Source organism: Chionomys nivalis, chromosome 1 (assembly GCF_950005125.1).
Source record: "Chionomys nivalis chromosome 1, mChiNiv1.1, whole genome shotgun sequence".
Classification (NCBI taxonomy): Eukaryota; Metazoa; Chordata; class Mammalia; order Rodentia; family Cricetidae; genus Chionomys; species Chionomys nivalis.
The window spans coordinates 86,619,719-86,636,486 of record NC_080086.1 but is presented as its reverse complement, the minus strand read 5'-3'; the positions used below and the strand labels follow the sequence as shown (position 1 = coordinate 86,636,486).

Sequence of the window (16,768 nt, the reverse complement as noted above, 5' to 3'; positions counted from 1 at the left end):
TTCTATTAACTTAATGGTTTATCCATAAGACATGATTAAAGTAGAATATATCCTCTGCATGTTTGATTCGGTATGAAGTTTTACAAAAACTGAAACTAGTATGAAGCAATATTTCAGTCGTCCACTGCAGCACACTGTTTTCCAGAATGCACTGTGACCTACGGAGAAAACAGTTTGGTTTGGAAACTTTCATTGTGATACATAAACACATTAAGTGAAAGTACTGCTTTCATTTAAATAATTTCCCGAAGCTTTTCCTTTTGTATCTGAAGCTAAAACTCTGTGCATACCATTCTCCGCTTATTTTTATGAGTGGGGAGAGAAGTGACCAGAGCTGGAGATGATCTAAGGAGGATAAATAACCCCTGAGTGAAGAATTCATTTAGAAATGAGTTTCCTTTGAAGATTCTAAAATGTTGCTCTCTGGATCTTGTTTTTCCATTTTTATCAAAGAATGTTTTTCTTGGCAAATAAGTAAATAAGCTTGAAAAACAAACATTTAAAGTAATCCTTTCTTCTCATCATCGGGTTGCATTTTAAGAGAGAGCTGTGACAGACAAGTAGACTGGAGAGCAAAAGCCACAGAGCAGAGAAGCAGCAGGTTGGCAAAAATCTGGCAGGCAATAAAGGACAGTCCCCTGGGGCTGGTCAGGAAGGGGGACAGGAGCAGCTACATTTGGCCCTAAATAATCAAAGTAGCCTGGCTTTTTGGCTGCCAGAATAATCCCCTTGAACTCAATGGGCAAATTGCAGGCAAAGTCTGTGGACTCTCCAGAAAGACGCTTTTTGTTGCCAAGACGGAAACAAGTATTTCTGTTGCTTAACTCGCGTTACTCAAGGGTCACAGAGTAAGAACTAAGACACTGACATGAATAAAAGAAACAAAAACAATATTGAAAAGAATTGGCTTCCCCAAGCCTGAAACGCTGGTGGGATGGTATCTAAGCACAGTGACGGGGACTGTCTCTAGAGTTCATACACTCCCTGCCTTCATCTGCTTTTGCTTCTTATACTTTTTCCTTTTCATCTTTAAATGGAATTCACAGCCTCAGATCAAGTATATACTGAAATAATAAATATTTAAAATCCAGATTTTTAATGGGAGAAAACCTAAGTTCAATAAAATAAGCAGCAGAATTGTGATTTCTGATGAAGATACTTTCTCAGCGTTAAAATGGGATTGTAAAAATATGTAGGATAGAAAATCATTTATTATCATTTATTTCCAAATCCTGTGAGACTAACAGATGGGCTCTTATAAGAGAAGACATTTTCATTTCTGATGAGCTGAATGCTGTCTTGAAAGTACCCATTTAGCATGCAGGCAGTCTGGTATTCATACTCGAGGTCCTTCATTCTTCTCTAAATGCCTGGGAGTGAATAAGGAGCTGTAACCACACAAGTGATGATTGGGTTCCTGTTTAAACACATGGTTTGCTTTTGGGAAAAAAAAAAAAATTCTGTCTCTTCTGTTGATAAACTTCCTTTACATGACTTCCTTGCAGTCATTAAAAATGGCCTTGCTTCTATCATCAAGATTATTTCCAATAATACCATCATTTAATATAAGAAAATTGTCTTTTGGTACTTACAATAAATCCTGTTAGTGAAAAAGTAGGCTGCGATCCAAGACAAACAGCAAACTCCCAGAGGTTTTGTACCTGGAAGAGAGCTAATACGCTCACTTCCAGTTATCAGGCACATCATTTTAAGTGGATTAAACTTGACTTTTATTCTGATTATCAGGAATTGCTCTTATTAATGAATGAATTAAGTATCATTAGTGAGTAGAATCAGGCAGCATGCTGGATCATAAGGTGATTAGAAGATTAGTTTGCTTAGAAGTGCATATGTGTGTATGTATGTATATATATTATTCTAATATCTGTGCATTACATAGAAGTAAGTGTATATATATACACATATATGTAGTAGGCGGCTTCTTGTTTGTTTCCGGCTGCTCGGCCCCAAAATAATCACACAGAAACCATATTATTTGCAATACTGCTTGGCCAATAGCTTAAGGATATATCTGGCCAAATCGTGTCTTAAATTAACCTATGTCCATTAATCTGTGTATCACTACAAAGCTGTGGTTTATCGGGTAAAGTCCCAGAGTCCGTCTCCAGCAGGGCTACATGGTTTCTCCCTGACTCTGCCTTCTTTCTCCCAGCATTTATTTTAGTTTTCCCTGGCTAGCTCTGTTTTGCCTTCTCTGCTAAAGGCTCAAAGCTGTTGCAGGGAGGCTGCTTGTTCGTCCCAGCCACCCATTACTGAAATAATCACATAGAAACTATATTAATTAAAATACTGTTTGGCCCATTAGCTCTAACTTCTTATTAGCTAACTATTACATCTTAATTTAACCCATCTCCATTAGTCTGTGTATCACCACGAGGTTGTGGGCTATCAGCAAAATTTTACCACATCTTTCTCCGGTGGTGGATCCATGGCATTTCCCTGACTCTGCCTTCTTCCAGCATCCCATTTAGTTTTTCCCTCCTACCTAAATTCTGCCCTATCATCAGGCCAAGTCAGTTTCTTTATGCATTAATGGTATTCACAGCATAGAGAGGGTACTCCCACATCACAAAACAGTGTCTTTATTAACCAATGGTATTCACAGTATACAGAGGGGAATCACACGTCACATATATTTTTTATATAGAAAAGGGGGAGAGAGAGAGAATGTCTGTGTGTGTTTTAAGCTTCTACGTCTAGTAGTTAATCATGAGTAAAGGTAGTCTACCAAAAAAAATTCACATCATTGTTTCTAAAAAATGGATCAAAAAGCATTTGACAAGTATGGAAACTTCATTTGAGGGGATTAACTAAAGACTTTTTTTTTCCCCAGAAGCCTTGAAAGGAGGTTGTGTTGCTGAGCTTTCAGTAAGGTGTCATGTGTGAAATAGCCAGCTCTTACTTCTTAGTGCATTACAAAATATGAGTTTGCAGAATGTATGTTTACCTTTAAATATTAAAAGCCTTACAATCAATAAAAGAAAAAAAGTTGCTTATATGTCTTTGGAAAAGGGAAGCAGTGGGTTAAGCTACCAATCAGTGAATGTTGGAGATGTAGATGTAATGAAGATTTTAATTTTGGCAGCAGTGGTTAACCAGGATTCCTGGGTAGACTTTGGTTTTGGTTACTAAGATTAGGGAAGCTTTGGGAACAGCATCTGTGGGAAACAGCCACTTCAATAAAAAAAAAAATATGATCAAGTCTTAGAGTAGCTGAAATATTAAAAACAGCTCTTTTTACTTGCCAGGAACTTGATTAAGTATTTTATATTGCATCATTTAACGTTCTCAGGAGCCAAGAATGAAAGAACAAAGACGGTTAGAGAAGCTTTGCTATACACAGCCAGTTTTCTAAATCCTTCAAATGTATGCATTGTCTAATAATAAAAGATACTTATTAATATTACTAGTATTTTTACAAAAGAGAAAACATGAAGTGTAGGAGGAGGGCCACTTGTTGTTTCCCAGCTGCACTGCTAGCTTAGATCCAAAATAATCACACAGAAACTGCATTAATTAAATCACTGCTTTGCCCATTAGCTCTAGCTTCTTATTGGCTAACTCTTACAGATTAATTTAATTTAACCCATTTCTATTAATCTGTGTATGGACACGTGACTGTGGCTTACCAGATAAAGTTCCAGTATCTGTCTCTGGCAGGACTACATGGTGTCTCTCTATTTCTGCCCTTCTTTCTCCCACCATACAGCCTAGCTTTCCCCACCTAGTTCTGTTCTTCCCTGCCATAGGCTCAAAGCAGTTCTTTACTCATTAATCAATAAAAGCAACACACAGACAGAAGGACCTCCCACACCAATAAAGTAATGCAATGTCAAATAACTTCAAAATAAGTTAAGAAGCACAGATGCAATCGTCAATGGTCTCTCCATTATTCTTGCTCCAGACCACTAGTGTATTTCACACTATACAACCATAATAGTATTAATTTCTAACAAATTTCCAAAAAGAACAAGTTCACTAATTGACTATATATAATTATTGTGTCTCATTAAGAGACACAACGCCTTTAAGCCTGAAGAATTCATAGGTATTAAAATAATATAAATGGAAATAAATTATACTAAATTTTAATTAGGAAAATTTAAAGATTATTGGAAACAAGTCAAGCAGAACAGTAATTGGGCTAAAATGACCTAGTTGATCATTATTAAGAGTAACTGATTAAACACAATAACATTCTCACAGACAAGACAGAATCTGAAAGCTCAAGAAAGAACAAGCAGCATGTGTCTTGTGTTGATGTAATAACATCAAGTAAACCAAAGTCTGTGAAGAAAAACAACTCAAGACATATGCTGTGGGCTTGCATACAGTAAGGAACTTTATGTCCTCCTACCCAGTGAGCACTTCTGCTTTCAAAGTGTGCAGTGCCACAAGAGCTTCTTAGAGAATGCCTGTCACTAGATCCCTCTTTTTACACCATTGGCCACTAGTAATTTTACCATGGGCTTAAACTTCCTCTAATTATTCTGAATGACAGGAGTTGAGATTAAATCCATTTTATTTTTCTCACATTTTTGATCAGACTTTAGTCAACTCTTTAATGAGCAGAATGAAACCAATAACAATTGGACCGTATTTTAAAAGATGGATGGCATTTTCCTTAAACTTCTACATGTGTCTTTCTACTGAACTAAAAGAATTAATCTGGGTTCAATAGATTTATTTGCGATCACAAAGACTCCACTGCCCCAAAAGAAAATGTCCGTTTTCTATAATGACCCTTACCAGTGGGTTGAAGTTAAATAGAATGACCTCCAAAGCTGAAGTGCTGCCATTAATCATGTCAATTAGATTAGGGGAATGCTTCCAATTGGACTTCTTCAATTGTGGAGAAAATTGAGCCCAAAATTTGTAGAGATTGTTCCACAAAGTTCTCCTAAATACATAAGGGTAGTTTTACTTTAGAGGCATTTTATTAAAGTATATAGTTTTTGACTGCTGCTTCAGCACTTGAAGGTTTCTTTAAACCATCTTCAATGTGCATTTCCACTTTCTTCAAGAGGGTGATGATCTGGAAGTACATGTTCTATTTCTAAAGCATATGGGATCAACCCAGACAAATTTTGAAACCGGCAATCATGTCTCCTTGCCAGCTTAGAATACTTCAGATTCTCTATTTATATAAATAAATTCTGCTCTTAATTAAAGGAAGTTTATTGCATTTAGTTGATAAAATTTTTGCCCAGATTATCTAATACATCTTTTAATAAAAAGAGCCTAATACATATTTTAATAAAAAACATTGTTTGGAACATAATCATGTTAATTTCCAAGTATGTTACTTTTGACTTCTTTCAAGTTACAATAGCATGGTTGAGCAATTTTATCAGAAATAGTAAAATTCACAAGCCTAGATATGTAATAATTTATGCTCCAGGATACTACTCTGCTGGTCTTCTTATATCCCACATGCAGGATGAGAACTGTGGTAGAGGAATTTTAAGAGGTTTCAACAGGTAGTCTACATAGGCAAGGATGCATTCCCTGTTGTTTTCAATGGACTCGTTGGTCTGACTACAGGAATGATGATGGTAAAGTGTGGTAGAGCCAGGTTCCAGTAGTCAGCTAAATCTGAGCATGTATCCAGTTTACGGAATCTGTACCAGAGCATTTTCTCCTGAAAAAAAAATACCCAAAAGTCATTTATTTTATTTTATTTTATTTTTTTTTTTGGTTTTTCGAGACAGGGTTTCTCTGTGGCTTTGGAGCCTGTCCTGGAACTAGCTCTGTAGACCAGGCTGGTCTCGAACTCACAGAGATCCGCCTGCCTCTGCCTCCCGAGTGCTGGGATTAAAGGCGTGCGCCACCATCGCCCGGCCCAAAAGTCATTTTTTAAAGAACAAGAATGGTCCATGCCTTCTCCGACTCTAGAAGCTGAAGTTACCTTGTCAAGTGTTAGAAGTGTTTTCTCTATACTTCCAGAAACTTGAAGTACCCCATGCTAATGGCAACAGCCTTTTGGCATTTATCTCCAAGAAGAACTGCAGCATATTTCTAGAAAAATTAAAAAGTGATTGTATTGCTCAGTTTGGTCTGCCAGGTTCATTAGAAAAGAACCTTACCGGCTGTGCACTCACAAAGTCCTCACGACTTCTATGAACCCAGCTAGAAACTCTGGTAGGCTAAGGGACATTTAAACTGAAATTGTCATATTTCCATCACTCCAGGGCCCCTGAAAGCTCGAGTTGAGAAAGTAAGATCATATGCAAGCAAGGTGATCATGGGATCTCGAGTATGACAAGCAATCCTATATAATCTCACACCGCTTTCATGTTGATGTTAGCCAGAATAAGGACAAAGTGACACAGTTCTTCTTGTGGAATGTCTGTCTTAACTATACAATCTGTGTTGGTGTGAGCACCATAAAGAGCTGAAAGAAGTCATAATCTTTAGCCAATGTGTGAGGAAATTATTTCAATACCTAATATTTCCAGAATGTTAGGTTGGTACGAAAAGATCTATGAATTGTTGGATATTAGACAATTATTCAGTGTTTTGAACACACCTTTGTCAGACTTCAAATTGTTCAATAAGCTGAAAACAGGACATAGATTATTAATTTTAAAAGTTGTGATGGCACCGGGCTGTGGTGGTGCATGCCTTTAATCCCAGCAGAGGCAGAGGCTGGTGGATCTCTGGAAGTTTGAGGCCAGCCTGATGAACAAGAGCTAGTTCCAGGACGGGTTCCATAGCCACAGAGAAACCCTGCCTTGAAATACCAAAAAAAAAAAAAGAAAGAAAGAAAGGAAGGAAGGAAGGAAGGAAGGAAGGAAGGAAGGAAGGAAGGAAAGAAAAGAAAAGAAAAGAAAAGAAAAGAAAAGAAAAGAAAAGAAAAGAAAAGAAAAGAAAAGAAAAGAAAAGTGTAGTGGGGAGCGGCAGGCCGCTTCCCGCCATCCAGCTAGCTTTACACCTGAAATAATTATACGGAAACTTATTTTTTTTAAACATTGTTTGGCCCATTAGTTTTAACCTCTTATTGGCTAGCTCTTACATATTGATCTAACCCATTTTTAATAATCTGTGTAACGCCACAAGGTGGCTTGCCAGTAAAGATTTTAACCTGCATCTGTCTGGAGTGGGAGAATCATGGCGACTGCCTGACTCGGCTTTTTTTTTCCCAGAATTTTCTTCTGTTTACTCTGCCTACCTAATTTTTTGTCCTATCAGGGCCAAGCAGTTTTCTTTATTAATTAACCAATGAAAGCAACAGATAAATACAAGACCCATCTCCATCAGAAAAGAAAAGAAAAAGTTGTGATGGCAGTGGCTAATTCATCTAATCATCCTGGAGCAACTCATTAGATTTCCTTCAGAGGCAGACAGAAGTCAAAAATAGTCCATTCCAAAGAAGAGACCCATGCCAGTGTGAAGTAGCCTTTTCTACCTGGAGACCAAAGGGAAAGAAGAAAAGACCCTCTAACTTCAAGAGGGACAGAAAATTCATTGGTGTGAATGCTCCTGCATTTTGTTGTCAAAGTGTTGTAGTATTACAGTCAGAGCTATTATCAGTTTGTTATATTGGAATATCTGAAAAATATATTCTTTATTGTAATGTCTGTATCAATGAATGGTTAGCTTATAAACAACAAAATGCAAATATCTTTTGAAACTACAAATACTAAGAATGGGTTCCCATCACTGAGAAGGGCAGGTGGACACAGGCTTACATCCCTAACCAAAAAGCTATTTATGATTGGTCCCTCTTGTAAAGAAAAAAATCTTTTTCTTCAATGGAGTTTCACTTGGTATATTAACCATACTGCAGGGTAGGTCCCGTGCTCAGGAGTAGATGGTAAACCCGAGATCAAATCAATGGTATTTTTGTAGAATGTAAAATTTCATATATTTTTGCTTATTAGCCATTGGACAATATATTTGGGTTCAAATTTTGTTTATTTGTTCAAGTAGGGATTTTGGGACTCTGAGTTTCTTTTTTATGTTGTTTATTTTTTAAAGAAAGAACGACAGAAAGGCTGTGGAGCTGGGTAACTTTGGAGGTAGGGAGAATCTGGGAGGCCTTGAGAGAGGAGAAAAGCATGATCAGAGGATATTGTATGAAAACTGTTTTCAATGATAAAAGGCAAAAACTCACATACAATAATAAGTAGTGGAAATACATTTTTTTCTTACAAAATTGGTTAAAATAAATTCATTTATATGAGTAAAAATATCTGCCAGCTGCACACTAATTTGTAAACAGCACTTTCTATGGACAGTTTACTTGTGATGAAAATGCAGTTTCCAATAAGAAAGAGGATTAAATGCTTTTTAAAAATGCGGAAGCAAGACTGATTAGTCTACTGTCATCTTCAAATTAAATAAAAGAAAATTTTATTATTTAAATGCATTTGAAGAACCCAGTTCTTTTTTCCACTTAATTCTTTTTATTCCTTAATGGTTATTATAAAGAACTTAAAAATAAAAAAAGGCACAGGAAAATTTTCAATTAACTTCCAAACAGTTAGAGTAGCCACTCTAAAACTGTGCAGCTTCACAGCGGATTTAGTGCTTTCACTATCTGATATTATTTGGTGCACTTTTCTACCACCAAAACCTGAAAATTTTATGAGAATTGAAACAAAAACAATTAACAATTTACTTTATATCCTTTCTGTGATTCAAGTGTCCATTACTTACTGAGTCCTTCTTCATCAGCTAATACTTACCTTTCTTGGTCTTTTCTAGATGCTATACTCTGCCACCGTGCACTTCCCCTTATCTGAATCAATATATCTATCTCTTTCTAAATAGTAATTATATATGTATAAATACTGTTTGAAACTTTTTATTAGATATTTTAAGATCTATTTATTTTGTATGTATATGAGTGATCAGCTAAATGCATGTGCGTGCATGCGTGTGTGTATGTGTGAGTGTGTGTGTGTGCCTGTGTTTGGTACCAACACTGGTTGTATCCCTAGAACAGAGCTACATATGGGTGTCAGCCACCATGTTTGTACTAGAAACTAAACCTAGGTTCTCTCTAGAAGTTCTCTTAAATGCTGATTAACTCTTAACTCCAATGTGTGTGTGCAAACACACACACACTCACACGTGACTAGAATCCACAATTGAGGACTAACATGTAATATGTAATTTTTTTTCCTTTCTGAGACTGTGTGACCTCCCTCAAAAGTACTCATCTTTTTTTTTCCTGAACATTTTGTGAGTTTATTTTTTCCCAGAGCTAGAGTATTCTATTTATATATGTGTACTACATTTTCACTATCCATTTATCTTTTGGTGGACTAGGTTGGTTCCATTTATATAAATCTTTACCATATCTGCTAAATCACTCTGAAAATGGCTACAAATCTCCATGAAGTATCAACAAAGTGAAGTACTATGGAAGTGACCAAAATAAATAACATGAACAGAAATATGTATTATCTGATAGTATGTACAGAACAACTTCCACTCCGGAGATCAAAAAGCACACTACTCTGCATGGTGAAAACATTCATTTAATAATGCAAATTAAAGTTGAGCAAAGAGTTAGGTGACTGGGGTTTGTAAGCAAGGTCTTTAATTTTGAAATGAAGATAAGGGAACCGTCTTCATTAATCCATTCCTGAGTCATGATCTTTATTCCATGTAGAGTTAGTGTAGACTCAGTCAAGGCCCTTAGACACTTTCCTCTTAATTGATTGCAAATGTTTATAATCGCCCCAAGGATGCATTCTAATGTCTGATAACTATAATAATCTTGACATTCTCTCCCGATAGCCTAAAAGCTGATTATTAGTCACTGGCTATTTTCCAACCTGCAGTTCTCTCATTTTCTCCAGCCTGCATCAATAAGCATGTAATTAATCCAACCAATTTATTAAACCATTTCCTTTGCATTAATATATATTATGTGAAATGTGCAAAAAGAGTAGATTCTTTTATTCAGGATTTATTTATCAGTGATTTGTGCTTTAAAAATATTTCTCAGCTTTACTATAAAAGATAGAAAAAGGTGCCCAAATGACAAGCACCTGTCAAATGTAAACTTTCTATGTTAGATCATAATTGCAAGGCTCTGATATGTCAAAGCTGAGCACAGCATGTTATTATCTTTACTTTTTAAATTTATATAAAACTGAATATTCTAAAAATGCCAAAAAACTGCTACATGACTCCAGTGAATTTTTCAAGTTGATAGTTCTTTTAAAACAAAACTTTAAATATTACTTGATGGTTAAAAGCCTTATTTTCCTCAGGAAGGAGACACAGAGAATATACTTTGCTATCCAAATATTGAGAAAAATCTGTTCTGGTTTATGATATATCTCACATAGTAAGCATTAAGCTGTGTTCCAATTTGTAAAATGAGAAAGTGGGAGAAGAAAGTCACAAGGTCCTACATTTTAATTTTAAAGCTTAGCATGCTGTCATAATTTTAGATACACCATGCTTAGTCAGTGTCATGCTGAAGTCTTCCTGCTCAAATTGAGGTCTTCAATGCATTAAGTGATCAGAATGATTAAATGTCTTCATCTACTCAAAGGAGAAGATGAACAGAGAAAAAATTAAGCATGAAAACATTTACAAAATTTGTCCTTTATTATTAAATATTTTAAAGTGATGTTTCAATACAATGATGAGACTATAAATTGCTATTTTGAAATGTTTCACAGAAAGCTACCATATTTAGATTGCTAATTTACTGTGAAAAAGAATAATGCTACAATAGTTCTCAATCAGTACTGGGTTGAGTGTTCTCATTAGCTAGTACAGAGCACATTTCCCAATAGGACGGGAGCTGTTTTGTCTTGCTACTTTCTTCCAAGTTCCTTTCACTGTGATGGGCACAAAGTAAGTCGAGATGATAAAGAAAGAGATCTCCTTTGATAAGGATGACTGGTACAGGTTCCACCAAAGTGAATCATGTATCTAATTTAAGTACAGTATGCTATTGTCTCATATTTCTACCTATTTCTTGGGGTTCCTTTATAAACATAAAACAAAATTAAATTCTGGTACTAGGATTAGTCTATTTTAATATAGATGGCTTTTGCTAGGAAGATTAAAATTAATCCTACTTTAGAGATAATAATGTCCTTGTTTTACAAGATTTGATAAAATGAATCATTAGCCACCAATTGTCCATTATGTCATAGAGGATTACAAGGGAAGATAACCTAAGTAGGTAAAATAATTTGGATGCCAGAGGAAGTGATAGTGCATATAATATTAATTTCTGAAGATGATATTGTTCATTTATCTGTTTGTTTATTTACTTATTTTATTTAGACTTTTTGAGGCAAAGTCTCTCTGTAGAATGTGTGGTGGTCAGTTTCTGACTCTCTTGCACAGGCTAGCATTAAATTTCAGAAACTCTTCCTCAGCCTCCCATGTCCTGGCATGGCAGGAATATGCCATGATACCTAGCTTTATAAAGAATTTTTTGATTGAAAGACAAATGAAAGCTATATGATTAATAAATAGAGATTAGATAGATAGATAGATAGATAGATAGATAGATGATAGATAGATAGATGATAGATAGATAGATAGATAGATAGATAGATAGATAGATAGATAGATAGATAGATAGATAGATAGATGATAGACAGACAGGTAGATGATAGGTCACTATCATTCCCATTAAGGACTTTTTCTATTTTCTAAACTTCCATAGCAAATATAAATGTAAAGGCAGAAGTTTTGACTGAGGTTACTAAAGTTTTTGTAACATAAATGTATATCACATGGGAATCTGAAGCCTAAACAACTCCCTTTGTATTTTAAGCATTCTCATTTTTCATCAGAATATCTAGTGCTCAGTGAAATAAAATATAATTGTGGAGGTTTGCATATATAGGCTCACACTTGACTGAAGCTTTCATGGCTTTCTTACATTGCCTTCAACAGGCCCTATATGATTAAAATATGATTTTGATTTCTGTTTGTCTTATCTGTGAATTGGAAACACCTCAAAGACAGGAACCAACTATGCCTTCCTCTTCATCACCAAATTACTTGGGCTGTAGTCTGTGTGTGTGTGTATGTGTGTGTGTTTGTGTGTGTGTTTGCATAGGTATATGAAATGAGTCAAACACTAGGTATTAAAAGTTGGAACTCCCTCCCTGCATTTGTTCCTTCATTTCTGCTTCCTCCTCTTTTTATTTGTAATTGACTGGAAAAATTCCATTACTTATAGGGAAGAGGCTGGCTTTTTGTTTCCCTTGTCTAACCAGATTCTCTGACTCTTGCAATCATAAAATTACATCACAATTCAGTATACAAAAGAAGCTATTTGTTTACATTGTGGCTTTACTCGATTTCACTTGTTTTGTAAAAACCAAGGATTCGGGCTGACTAGCCTGGTACGATAGGATCATCAGGGTAAGAATGTAAAACTCTAGACACATGTGAAATCAAAGGATGAAACAAGAGTTATTTTATAAGCAAAAAAAAAAAAAAAAAAAAAAAAAACAGCATCTTGCTCTTTGAAGAGAGATTAAATCTGAAAAAAAAATGAACAGAGGAGACATCAATTATGAACGTGATTCCAAGTGAACAGAGCTTACTGTAGAAGCAACTTACTGACCCAAGGCTGGTTTTCTGACATCAAATGCAGTTTGTTTCCCGTACACGCCAAAAAGAAAAACTGGTAAGTGTGACTAGAAGTGGTGCAGAAGATCATTTTCCACCTGAAAATTAAAACAATAACTTTGGACTCCATAGATGTGAAGGAAGTGGCAGTATGAAGTCCACACTCCTTAAGAGCAATGGTGACTCTAAGCTGGGACTCACCCATGCTATCCTCCCTAAGGACAGCAGGGAGATCAGGCAAAGTACTGACAAGCACAATGTGATGCAGAATGGCTGGGCTACTTAGTTTACTATAAAACCGGACTTGCTGAACATAATAGACAATGAGGACTACTGAGAACTCAAGAACAATGGCAATGGGTTTTTGATCCTACTGCACATACTGGCTTTGTGGGAGCCTAGGCAGTTTGGAAGCTCACCTTACTAGACCTGGATGGAGGTGGGTGGTCCTTGGACTTCCCACAGGGCAGGGAACCCGGATTACTCTTAGGGATGATGAGGGAGGGGGACTTGATGGGGAGGGGGAGGGAAATCGGAGGTGGTGGCGGGGAGAAGGCAGAAATCTTTAATAAATAAATAAATAAATAAAAAAGAAAGAAAGAAAGGATCTGTAGTCTTCATGATTGTCTCAGGACTGTGACACAAACCCAAAAACTATGTCCTAGTCTTCAGGACCATCATGGACTCTGTCAGAAGAATATCAGAGATCATAGAAGTAGATCAAGGTTATAAAGTCACAGAAGCATTTCTAGGCGATTCTGAAATTAAATTTGTAACATAAGGGGCCTGCTTGTTGAGGGTTTCTGTCCCGCCTAGTACCCCATAGCTAGCATGCCCCAAAGAAAATCGCACAGAGATCTCTATAAGTTATAAAAATGATTGGCCCATTAGGTCAAGCTAATTTTTAGCTGTTGTAGCTTATATTAACTCATTATTCTGATCTAGTTTTGCCATATGGCTTGTTACCTTTTTCCAGCTGGCAGGTCACATCCTGCTTCCTCTGTCGTCTGCGCTGGACTAGGAGGAATCAACTTCCTCTTTGCCAGCATTCTCCTGTTCTCATTGCATCATTTCTACTTCCTATCTGGTTTCCCACCTAAACTTCCTGCCTGGCCAATCAGCATTTATTTAAAACATGATTGACAGAATACAGACAATTTTCCTGCACCAAAATTCAGTGGATATGAATTACAAACATGCCTACTTAAAGAGTTAAGCATGATTTCATATTAATTATGTAGAGTTCAATGGGTCAGAAGTCTGTCATCAGATCTGAGCATGATAAATACAAGCAAGCATGCACTCTTCTCCTAGTTATTAGGGAAAATCTACTTCTCTTTCTTCTGCATCTTCCAGAGACACCCACCTTCCTTAACTTCTTCCTCAAATAAGCCACATCTACCCTCTTCAAACCCCTCGCTGTCTCCTTTTCTTTGCTTCTCCCTTCCAACTTTAGGTCCTCCTGATGATACTGCGCTCACCCAAGTTATGGAGTTTATCTTTCTATGTTGATCTCATGGATTCCTTACCTCAACCCCACCTTCAGGCTTGATCTCTCTCTGGTATATGATTTGTTTATATCCAGATATTACAGGGTTTGGGATGTGGGCACTCAGGAGAAGAGATCACTCTTCTGCTGAGCACACAGCCCTTTGTGGTGTTCAGGGGAGACTGCATTTGCCTGTAATCTTACATGTAAAAACTCAGTTGATGAGCAGGCTAACACTAGCTTTTATGTATTTATCTGGTAAGTAGGACTAGCCAAAGCTGGGAAACATGCTGTTATCAAGAAATAGTCACAACTGACAGGTGCAATCAGTCTGGAAGCTCCTTGAGGTCACCAACTATGTTCTTTCATTTCTGTAGCTGTTGGAACTTCAGAATGAAGATATTGAACTGAAAAACTGAGATGGTTGATTACGTTCATGTTTAATTAACAAACCCGAAGGCCTACTTTTAATTTTAATGAATCTTTCATACACAGCTGCTAATAGCATGATTTGGATCTGTCTCTTCTCATATGCACCAGTTGCTGCTTGTAATCAGCTGTATCATCCTCAGATATGGAAAACACTTATTGCTTGATTCCTCTATAACAGAAATCTACATTGGGTTACAAAATTCTGGTCTTGAATTCACAGAGATACAACTACCTCTGCCTCCTAGGTGCTGAGATTAAAGGTGTGTGCCAATGCCACCTAGTCAGTGAATAATGTTTTTTAAAGAAACCTTTTTTTTTTAAGTGAAAGAGTGAAGTTGCACCAACATTTTACTTTTAAAACCAGAACTCATGGTGTAAACAATCTGTAGGATCTCAGATCCTTTCCAATGTTCTTTTTGCTTTTATGTTTTATGTACATGAAAATTTAAGTAATTCAAATAAAATAGAATAAAATCTGACAATTAAAAATTAGAATTATGTTCTGGATTCTGAGATGGACCCAGGCTTTTTTTTTTTTAATTCTCTCAAGTGATTGTGATTGACACCAAAGTGTTAAAAACACTGCTTTGCATGTTTACAATCCTGATATTATTTATAGACCACTTTCTGCTCTGCTCCATTAGATTTAACCCTGTTCACACCACCTGTTAGCATTGTACTGTCAGATACTTTCGGACTTGACTATTTAGCCTTCAGTATTCCCACCCCTTTGTCTCTGGATCTGCTGTGAACACTGAGCCTTTTATCCTTTTATGTTGATAGCTCAGATTTATAACTTATTAGTAATACAGACTGGAAGGTGAAATGTATACAGACAGAATTCTCACAGAGATGAACACATCACTACTATGAAGTTGTAAAATTGAAATTATTCATAAAGCACAGTTTTTAAAGACTAATTTGTAACTTTGCAAATAAAAAAATTATTATGCATAAATACCACTTTCTATGTTGGAAGCTCTTGAGTTCTTGTCATATGAGCTTACTTTACTGCTTTCAAATTAATTATTTCACTTAAGAGGCAAATTTTGCCGGCATGCAATCACACACAATTAGAAATTTTGACATAGATTCTATAGGTGTTAAGTTTCTCATTTCTGATGCTTAACCAACTATTTTAGCTTTAAAAATTTTATGCCATGGGCACAAAATGAAAAATATAATCTGTGAACTAATAAAATTAAAATATTTATAATTACTTTTTATATTATATTTTATCCCCCTTACTCAAACATATTATCACAGTACTTTATATTTGAGAACTTTTTAGAACTTTTCATATTTGAAATTGTTGTATAAATATTTTGAAGGTTTTTGAATATTCAAAATCTTGGATAGTTGTTTCAAAAATACTTAAAATACATTTTTATTTGTTTATACACATGATGTCACCCACCTCCATCGTTCTGAAACCAAATTATTTTATCTCCTACGGGATATTTTGTTTTAAATATTTGATAATGTAGTTTGTTGTATGTAAGCATTGAGTGGCTTGGAAGAAAACATCTCAAAATATTCTATTTATATTATGAATGTTGATTTAATGGCAGTTTTGTCTGTTTTTGAGAAATGTTATTCAAATTCATTTGTCATGAATGGCATTATTTCCCTCTTTAATGTCACATTTTAATATGACCTTCCTACTAATTGATCTAATATAATTTCTTTACAGTAATGATAGTAACTCATTTTGCAATTATGGATTATGATGAATGAAATGAATTGTTTCTATGATATAAGAAATTTGAGGAAATTTAATGAAGTGTGTTTTGTTTATTTTTGAAGTACAAAGACATTTTTATTAAAATTGGAAAAAAAAGTTCCAGGGTGGGAAAGCTGTAAATTTAGCCTCTGAGGAGAAGAGGGCTATGGAAAGGAAAAACAGAAGGCCACGCCTTTTAGTGATGTAAAAAAAAAAAAAAGAAAAAAGAAGGGAGCCAAAAAGTCTGAAATACCAGGGAAAATATACTTAGGCTCTGCTTAACATCAAAAAGAAAGAGTAAGAAAGGAAGAAAAATGAAGTTGTACCTCCTGAAGCTGAAAGGTGGAGAGATGGAACAGGGTCCTGGCAGCCCTTTAGTGACTGCACCACACACAGGAGTCCTGGAGAGGAAACTACATTATCTCATTAAGGGGATAATTATTCCTCTCCTCTCTTTCTTATGGCATTACGTGAAACTGCCTTCCTTAGGTTGATCTCTAAGACAAGTTGCTCAACTAAATTATGTTTTGTGTAGC

The 16,768-nt window shown here is 35.8% G+C and overlaps 1 protein-coding gene across 3 annotated transcripts in view; it reads left to right on the top strand.

The window, feature by feature from the left end:
* Grid2 (glutamate ionotropic receptor delta type subunit 2) overlaps positions 1–16,768 on the top strand; it is a 1,426,614-nt gene that overhangs the window by 666,642 nt on the left and 743,204 nt on the right. The window lies entirely within an intron of this gene.